The following is a 9,579-nucleotide window of genomic DNA, read 5'->3' as shown; positions in this document are numbered from 1 at the left end:
AGCTAGAACTAACTATCTTACCCAGGACTGCCGAAGCAGCGTGGACCAGGGGAGGAACACACTTTTCATGGAAACGTAAGGCATCCATGACTGCCATAACGTAAGCCGCCGCTGTGCGCGTATACCCGTTCCCCGTAGGGAGGAGCAAGCCGCCGCTTAGAGACGAAGCATAAAGTGTCCTCATTCCACATAGGGCAAGCTGGATGAATCCATTTTACCCAGGACGGCCGAAGCGGCGTGGACCAGGGGAGAACTGAACCTTATACTTCACACCACAGTAAGTCTACGTGTCCTCTTCCACATAGGGCAAGCTAGAACTAACTATCTTACCCAGGACTGCCGAAGCAGCGTGGACCAGGGGAGGAACACACTTTTCATAGAAACGTAAGGCATCCATGACTGCCATAGTGCGTAAGCCGCCGCTGTGCGCGTAAACCCGTTCCCCGTAGGGAGGAGTCAAGCCGCCGCTTAGAGACGAAGTATTAAGTGTCCTCTTCCACATAGGGCAAGCTAGAATGAACTATCTTACCCAGGACCGCCGAAGCAGCGTGGACCAGGGGAGAACTGAACTTTATACTTCACACCACAGTATTGAGTAATGTGCCCTCTTCCACATAGGGCAAGCTAGAATGAACTATCTTACCCAGGACCGCCGAAGCGGCGTGGACCAGTGGAGGACTACACAATTAAGAGGTTTGATATCGACTTGTGTGTTTCAATAGGGTACCGATGGTATGTTTTGAACCGATTTGATTTAGCCATTCTGAAGTCATCACTTGGTTGAAGCGCTGAACTAGGGAGGGGCATCGTTTACATTACTTGTATATATATTGGTTTTCGCATGCTCTACTAGGTTAATGTCATAGGGTTGGCTATCGAGCATGCCCAAGTGATGACTTGATTGTGTGCTTGCTTGAATTCTTCACATTTCATACCATCGGTGAGTTGTCGAATCATTCCTCGATCATAACCTTCGTTCTTGGTTCATGTATGCTCTCTTCCACATAGGGCAAGCTAGAATTAACTATCTTACCCAGGACCGCCGAAGCAGCGTGGACCAGGGGAGAACTATACTTTGTCTTGTATGCCCTCTTCCACATAGGGCAAGCTAGAATTAACTATCTTACCCAGGACTGCAAAGCAGCGTGGACCAGTGGAGGACTATACTTTGTTCATTACACCACAGTATTAAGTATGGTGTCCTCTTCCACATAAGGCAAGCTAGAACTAACTATCTTACCCAGGACCGCCGAAGCAGTGTGGACCAGGGGAGGACTATACTTTATACTTCACACACTAGCCATATTGAAGTCATCACTTGGTTGAAGCACTGAACTAGGGCGAGTCTATCGTTTACTTTGCATTGGGATAATACGCTGCATGCTCTCTTAGGTTAATGTCATGTGGTTGGCTATAGAGCATGCCCAAGTGATGACTTTGTTTAAAGCTCAACAGGTAGAGTATTATGTCCTCTTCCACATAGGGCAAGCTAGAATTAACTATCTTACCCAGGACCGCCGGAGCAGCGTGGACCAGGGGAGAACTATACTTTGTCTTGTATGCCCTCTTCCACATAGGGCAAGCTAGAATTAACTATCTTACCCAGGACTGCAAAGCAGCGTGGACCAGTGGAGGACTATACTTTGTTCATTACACCACAGTATTAAGTATGGTGTCCTCTTCCACATAGGGCAAGCTAGAACTAACTATCTTACCCAGGACCGCCGAAGCAGTGTGGACCAGGGGAGGACTATACTTTATACTTCACACACTAGCCATACTGAAGTCATCACTTGGTTGAAGCGCTGAACTACGGCGGGGTAATCGTTTACAGGTTATAATCATATAGCTGCATGCTCATTAGTAGATAATGGAATATTGTATGGCAATATGAGCATGCCCAAGTGATGACTTTGTTTCAAGCTCAACAGGTAGGGTATTGAGTCCTCTTCCACATAGGGCAAGCTAGAATGAACTATCTTACCCAGGACCGCCGGAGCAGCGTGGACCAGTGGAGGACTCTATACTTTATACTTCACACCACAGTATTGAGTACGACTTGCATAAAGCCCCTAATGAGAACCACGAGGGCTCTCTCAATGTAGAACCACGAGGGCTCTAGTACCGATTCTCTCGGTACGGCTTGGTCCGTGTTCCTTTATGCTTGTACTCTAAGTATTAAGTATTGTGTCCTCTTCCACATAGGGCAAGCTAGAACTAACTATCTTACCCAGGACCGCCGAAGCAGTGTGGACCAGGGGAGGACTATACTTTATACTTCACACACTAGCCATACTGAAGTCATCACTTGGTGGGGGTGAACTACGGCGGTATCTATCGTTTTGGTTCGGTCTATATAGGGTCGCTTGCATGCTCATTCGAATATAATGTAATTGTGTATGGCAATATGAGCATGCCCAAGTGATGACTTTGTTTCAAGCTCAACAGGTAGGGTATTGAGTCCTCTTCCACATAGGGCAAGCTAGAATGAACTATCTTACCCAGGACCGCCGGAGCAGCGTGGACCAGTGGAGGACTCTATACTTTATACTTCACACCACAGTATTGAGTACTTCTTGCATAAAGCCCCTAATGAGAACCACGAGGGCTCTCTCAATGTAGAACCACAAGGGCTCTAGTACCGATTCTCTCGGTACGGCTTGGTCCGTGTTCCTTTATGCTTGTACTCTTAGAAAGTCTCAACCCGGAGGTCTTGACTTTGATTGTCATAGTTGGACTACGACGGGGTATCCGACTCATCGAATACCCCAGAAGCACACCATCTTTCGGGTAGGCGGTACGCGTACCTCCGGACGCGGAAGTCTCAACCCGGAGGTCTTGACTTTGTATTGTCATAGTTGGACTACGACGGGGTATCCGACTCATCGAATACCCCAGAAGCACACCATCTTTCGGGTAGGCGGTACGCGTACCTCCGGACGCGGAAGTCTCAACCCGGAGGTCTTGACTTTGTATTGTCATAGTTGGACTACGACGGGGTATCCGACTCATCGAATACCCCAGAAGCACACCATCTTTCGGGTAGGCGGTACGCGTACCTCCGGACGCGGAAGTCTCAACCCGGAGGTCTTGACTTTGATTGTCATAGTTGGACTACGACGGGGCATCCGACCATTGCTGATCGAACACCCCTGATTCACCATCTTTCGGGTAGGCGGTACGCGTACCTCCGGACGCGGAAGTCTCAACCCGGAGGTCTTGACTTGGATTGTCATAGTTGGACTACGACGGGGCATCCGACCATTGCTGATCGAACACCCCTGATTCACCATCTTTCGGATAGGAGGTGCGCCCACCTCCGACGCGGAAGTCTCAACCCGGAGGTTCGGACTTAGAGTTTTTCCCATTCAAAAGTTTTTCTCTTAGCCATACTGAAGTCATCACTTGGTGAACGATTGAACTAGGGCGGGTTAATCGTTTATAGGTATCATGTGGTTTGCATGCTCTCTTAGGTTAAGGTCATGTGGTTGGCTATCGAGCATGCCCAAGTGATGACTTTGTTTCACGCTTGCTTGATTTCTTCATGATTCCCTGTTATATAGTGTAATCATTCGAGAACAGGGAATCTTTGGTTTTGCTCAACAGGTATTGGATGTCAACTTGGTATCTAGATCGCATTAAGTCTCAACCCTTAGGTTCGGACTTGTATAGTGACATCTTGTTACGGTCTTGAGTCTCAACCCGCAGGTTCGGACTACTTAGTGTTTGATCGAATATAATATGGCAACTTGTGCCTTAGTCTCAACCCGCAGGTTCGGACTTCTGTTTATTTGGCCAATGTATGTATAAGGCAACTTGTGCCTAAGTCTCAACCCGCAGGTTCGGACTTGTTAGTGTTACGTCAACTTTCATATGGCAACTTGTGCCTAAGTCTCAACCCGCAGGTTCGGACTTGTGTATTTGTTCGAAGTCATGTATAAGGCAACTTGTGCCTAAGTCTCAACCCGCAGGTTCGGACTTGTGTATTTGTTCGAAGTTATATATAAGGCAACTTGTGCCTAAGTCTCAACCCGCAGGTCCGGACTTCATAGTGTTTCGTCAATGTTCATATGGCAACTTGTGCCTAAGTCTCAACCCGCAGGTTCGGACTTCTATAGTGTTTCGTCAACTTTCATATGGCAACTTGTGCCGAAGTCTCAACCCGCAGGTTCGGACTTCTATAGTGTTTCGTCAATTATCATATGGCAACTTGTGCCGAAGTCTCAACCCGCAGGTTCGGACTTCTGGAAGGATCACTTGGCCACTAATGATCCTTCCGCAGGTTCACCTACGGAAACCTTGTTACGACTTTTACTTCCTCTAAATCATCAAGTTCGGTCAACTTCGATAAAGCAGACGCGGTTCACGAGGATCCAGCGAACGATCATCTCCAAAGACCTCACTAAATAATCCATCGGTAGTAGCGACGGGCGGTGTGTACAAAGGGCAGGGACGTATTCAACGCTGGCTGATGACCAGCACTTACTAGAAGTTCCGAGTTCATATGGACCATTGCAATCCATAATCCCTACTAAGTGAGTATTTGAGTGATTTCCCGTTCCTCTCGGAATAGGAGACACGCTGCTACCCACATTGTAGCACGCGTGTAGCCCAGAACATCTAAGGGCATCACGGACCTGTTATCGCTCGATCTCATTTTGCTAAACACAAATTGTCCTGCTAAGCAGCGTACCGTAAGTGCACTTGCGCACACGAACAGCGAAGGTGTCAGGTCATACTCCACCGAAAGGTCCTAACCCGTTCCAATCGGCATCGACGCATTAACGCTGACTGCGTTCTAGTTAGCATATGTGAGTCACGTTCGTTATCGGAATTAACCAGACAAATCAATCCACGAACTAAGAACGGCCATGCACCACTACCCTTAAATTTGAGAAAGAGCTATTAATCTGTCTCACCTCCATAAGTTCGGACCTGGTAAGTTTTCCCGTGTTGAGTCAAATTGAACCGCAAGCTCCATTTCATTGTGGTGCCCTTCCGTCAATTCCTTTAAGTTTCAACTTTGCAACCATACTTCCCCCGGAACCTGACTTTGGTTTCCCGGAAGCTACTGAGAGCACCTGGTTGTAGCGTCTCCCAATTGCTAGTTGGCATCGTTTACGGTTAGAACTAGGGCGGTATCTAATCGCCTTCGATCCTCTAACTTTCGTTCTTGATTAAAGAAAGCATCCTTGACAAATGCCTTCGCTTTAGTTAGTCTTACGACGGTCTACGAATTTCACCTCTCGCGCCGTAATACTAGTGTCCCCAACTACTTCTGTTAATCATTACCTCCGGTCTGAGTACAAACCAATGAAAGATTAGACCAAGGTCGTATTCCATTATTCCATGCAAGATTATTCTAGGGCGTTTGGGCACCCTGCTTTAAGCACTCTAATTTGTTCAAGGTAAACGTGAGCGGTCGAGCTCTATGTTACACTTGCACCCGTTGAAGGGCACACCATGACACAGACTTGGTGCCCTACCACACCATTGAGTCGCAACCAGATTCCGACTTGGCCCACCGACCACGGGTTGACCGGGTCGGCGGAGCCGGACTGTGTTGGACAAGTATCAACTTCGAACGTTTTAACCGCAACAATTTTAATATACGCTAGTGGAGCTGGAATTACCGCGGCTGCTGGCACCAGACTTGCCCTCCACTTGATCCTCGTAGAAGGATTTATGCTCTACTCATTCCAATTATGAAACATCATTAAAGAGTTTCATATTGTTATTTCTCGTCACTACCTCCCCGTCCCGGGATTGGGTAATTTACGCGCCTGCTGCCTTCCTTGGATGTGGTAGCCATTTCTCAGGCTCCCTCTCCGGAATCGAACCCTGATTCCCCGTTACCCGTTGCAACCATGGTAGTCCTCTATACTACCATCCATAGTTGATAGGGCAGATATTTGCGAGATCTGTCGTCGGTGCGAGACCATACGATCAGCATCATTATCCAGACTTCAACTCAATGACACGGAGAACCCGCGATTGGTTTGACTAATAAGTGCACCAGTTCCCGCGAGGGTCCTGGCATGTTGCATGTATTAGCTCTAGATTTTCCACAGTTATCCAAGTAACTAGGTTGATGATCTCGTAAATTATAGCTGTTATACTGAGCCTTATGCGGTTTCACATTAAATCTGTTTGTACTTAGACATGCATGGCTTAACCTTTGAGACGAGCGTATATTACTGGTAGGATCAACCAGAATTCCGACTTTGCGTTCGAATGTTCATTGTCCCATTGCACCCGGAGGAGCAAACACCACGTTCTATATGTTGTCAAGTCCGGTAGCACACGGGAGGCGAGCCCCCGTGCGAACCTCATTGCCCTCGTATCACACACACCCGATGCACCGGACAGGCACTTGAGCGGCATTCGACTCCGCTAAGCGCACGTGCGCCCGATTGTGCATGCGCTGACGGGGCCTTCATACCCCTACCACAGCGACCTTATGCCAAACTTCCATGAATACTTAGGTGAGCTGACAAGGGCCTTCATTTCCCTACCATCAACTAAAGGACACGCTAGGCGCGTCCGATCATTGCAACTGCGGGGCTTTCATACCCCAATCACCACAGTACGCAATTCACCAGAGTTTAATCACAACCCCCCCGGACATGGCACACTATTAACTTGCAACAAAACTTAGTGTGTGCCGGGCACATCGGTTCCACAAAATCATTCCCGATGTACCCCAATTGGGGTTGTGAACGCATCCATGGTCCTCTGACACACCCAACCAAGCGTGGATACTACATACCTCAAACACCCAGTACACTAACAGACAAATCAATATATGGTTGCTTTCCCCCAGACATTTGCCAATCACTTGGCACCCGGACGGGAACTCGCTCCTGATTGCGCCATTGCCACCCATTTGCCAAGAGCGAGTTCTGTATGTAGATTTCATTTGGAAAGACAACCGTGTACTGGATATTCTATCCGACGATTACAGATGACGAGTACGAGACTCGACTACACTCACGGATAATACATTTTGGGTCGAGATTGCTTTCGGGGTTTTCGATTGGTCTTGCGCTTGTAAACGTATAACTTTGACTTGTGGTAACCTCGGTATGTTAGTCGATCACGTGGTTGTGAACTGGGTAAGGGTGGGCAATCTGTTCACTTGCACTCTGGGTAGGAATATGGTGAGCGCTATAGGTTAAAGATCATGGTATGGTTCCATCGTGATGACTTTCGCTAGATAGTAGTATGTTTGGATAGTTATAACGTTTTTGGCCATTTGTTCATAGTGTTCGGTCCATTGAGGAATTCGATTGGTCTTTGCTTCACACACGTGGTCGATCACTTGGATGTGAACTAGGGTGAGAATAAGGTGTTCACTAGTGCTCTTAGGTTTTGGATCAGTACTGAGCACTTGATTGGTTTCGCATAATATGTATCCATAGTGATGACTCTTTCCAGCTTAAGATTTCGTGACCGGTTTCGATTCCTTCCCACGTTCGCTTTTACTTGGTTAGGTTTTCGAGTGTAGATTTGAAAGCAATCTCATGTATGTATCCCATCTGATATAAGCCACTGACAGTTCATGTCACCTCGTTCAACTCTCGCTGGGTCACAGAAGTATGTTACTGCGCCCATTATCCCTACTCGGATAGGTTCGGTTCGTTCGTTTTATACTACGGTGAGTAAACTCAATTTGTGCATCGCATAGCCATGGAAAGCAAGCTTTCGCGGGCCTCTTCGACTGTTTTGATACGAGCTGTGCCCGTGATGCTTGTCATCCCAGGATACTAGACCCCTTTGGACGACCGCATGACCATCAGAAAGTAAATTCCACGTTCGATTTGGGGTGTGAACCCCGAACATAAAGTCTTTGTGTAGAACCACGAGGGCTCTATAGTACCGATTCTCTCGGTACGCTTGGTCCGTGTTCCTTTATGTTCGTACTCTTGTGAATAAGATTCACGTTCGTTTTGGGATATTTGCTACTGTCACCGTTTGAGTACTATGGGGCTTGAACCCCTAACATAAAGTCTTTGTGTAGAACCACGAGGGTTCTATAGTACCGATTCTCTCGGTACGCTTGGTCCGTGTTCCTTTATGTTCGTACTCTTGTGTGTATAATATTCATGTTCGGTTTGGGATATTTGCTACTTTCACCAGGGTCCCGTTCTTCATACAAGTCTGCCTTGCTAATGTGGTAACTTTATAGTGTAGTTCTGACATCCCAATTTTGGGACTTAGCCGATTTTTCGTATATTTCCATATGACCCATAGGGTCCCTTTCTTCATACAAGCTTGCCTAGGGCGATCGGTCAAAACTTGTCTTACTATTCGATTGGTCTTCGCACTTTCACCCTAGGCAGTTCGCCTAGGTCTGTCTTCTTGAGGAGGCCAAAACCCGAAATAAGGAGGTTCGGCCGACCCTGAAACCTCCCCTGTCTGAACTACACTAACCCGATTTTTCAGGGTCCTCAGCGCCATACAACTTTGCCTAGGTCACTTGTACTCTTGACTTAGGCCATCCGACTTGGTCCGTGTTTCTTCCTAGGGTTCACCTAGGTACTTTGCCTTGCTTGATGTGGTAACTTTTTAGTGTAGTTCAGACATCCTAATTTTGGGACTTAGCCGATTTTTCATGTATTTCCATATGACCCATAGGGTCCCTTTCTTCATACAAGCTTGCCTAGGGCGATCGGTCAAAACTTGTCTTACTATTCGATTGGTCTTCGCACTTTCACCCTAGGCAGTTCGCCTAGGTCTGTCTTCTTGAGGAGGCCAAAACCCGAAATAAGGAGGTTCGGCCGACCCTGAAACCTCCCCTGTCTGAACTACACTAACCCGATTTTTCAGGGTCCTCAGCGCCATACAACTTTGCCTAGGTCACTTGTACTCTTGACTTAGGCCATCCGACTTGGTCCGTGTTTCTTCCTAGGGTTCACCTAGGTACTTTGCCTTGCTTGATGTGGTAACTTTTTAGTGTAGTTCAGACATCCCAATTTTGGGACTTAGCCGATTTTTCATGTATTTCCATATGACCCATAGGGTCCCTTTCTTCATACAAGCTTGCCTAGGGCGATCGGTCAAAACTTGTCTTACTATTCGATTGGTCTTCGCACTTTCACCCTAGGCAGTTCGCCTAGGTCTGTCTTCTTGAGGAGGCCAAAACCCGAAATAAGGAGGTCCAGCCGACCCTGAAACCTCCCCTGTCTTAACTACACTAACCCGATTTTTCATGGTCCTTAGCGCCATACAACTTTGCCTAGGTCACTTGTACTCTTGACTTAGGCCATCTGACTTGGTCCGTGTTTCTTCCTAGGGTTCACCTAGGTACTTTGCCTTGCTTGATGTGGTAACTTTTTAGTGTAGTTCAGACATCCCAATTTCGGGACTTAGCCGATTTTTCGTATATTTCCATATGACCCATAGGGTCCCTTTCTTCATACAAGCTTGCCTAGGGCGATCGGTCAAAACTTGTCTTACTATTCGATTGGTCTTCGCACTTTCACCCTAGGCACTTTGCCTAGGTCTGTCTTCTTGAGGAGGCCAAAACCCGAAATAAGGAGGTTCAGCCGACCCAGAAACCTCCCCTGTCTGAACTAC

The sequence above is a fragment of the Anopheles coustani genome, assembly GCF_943734705.1.
Source record: "Anopheles coustani chromosome X unlocalized genomic scaffold, idAnoCousDA_361_x.2 X_unloc_21, whole genome shotgun sequence".
NCBI lineage: Eukaryota > Metazoa > Arthropoda > Insecta > Diptera > Culicidae > Anopheles > Anopheles coustani.
The sequence above is the reverse complement of the archived record's forward strand: the minus strand, read 5'-3'. Positions refer to the sequence as shown.